Source organism: Guillardia theta (genome assembly GCF_000315625.1).
Source record: "Guillardia theta CCMP2712 unplaced genomic scaffold GUITHscaffold_179, whole genome shotgun sequence".
NCBI lineage: Eukaryota > Cryptophyceae > Pyrenomonadales > Geminigeraceae > Guillardia > Guillardia theta.
The window spans coordinates 9,039-9,270 of record NW_005434497.1 but is presented as its reverse complement, the minus strand read 5'-3'; positions in this window follow the sequence as shown (position 1 = coordinate 9,270).

The window sequence follows — 232 nt, the reverse complement described above, 5'->3', positions numbered from 1 at the left end:
CGACGTTGGCAGCCTCCAGCGCCTGGGCCAGCAGCGGTGAGGCGGACGCGCCAGCAGGACGGGAGCTGCTTGTTACCTTTGCGTTGGTGAAGAGGAGGATCATGAAAGCGACGGCATTCCAGAAGAATGCTCTGGCTGTCGTCAGCTCGAAGGGATCAACCTGAAGATCACATCAGCATCGTCTGCCCGGTAAGACAAGGATGTACACACCCTGATCACGTTCATCTTGCCG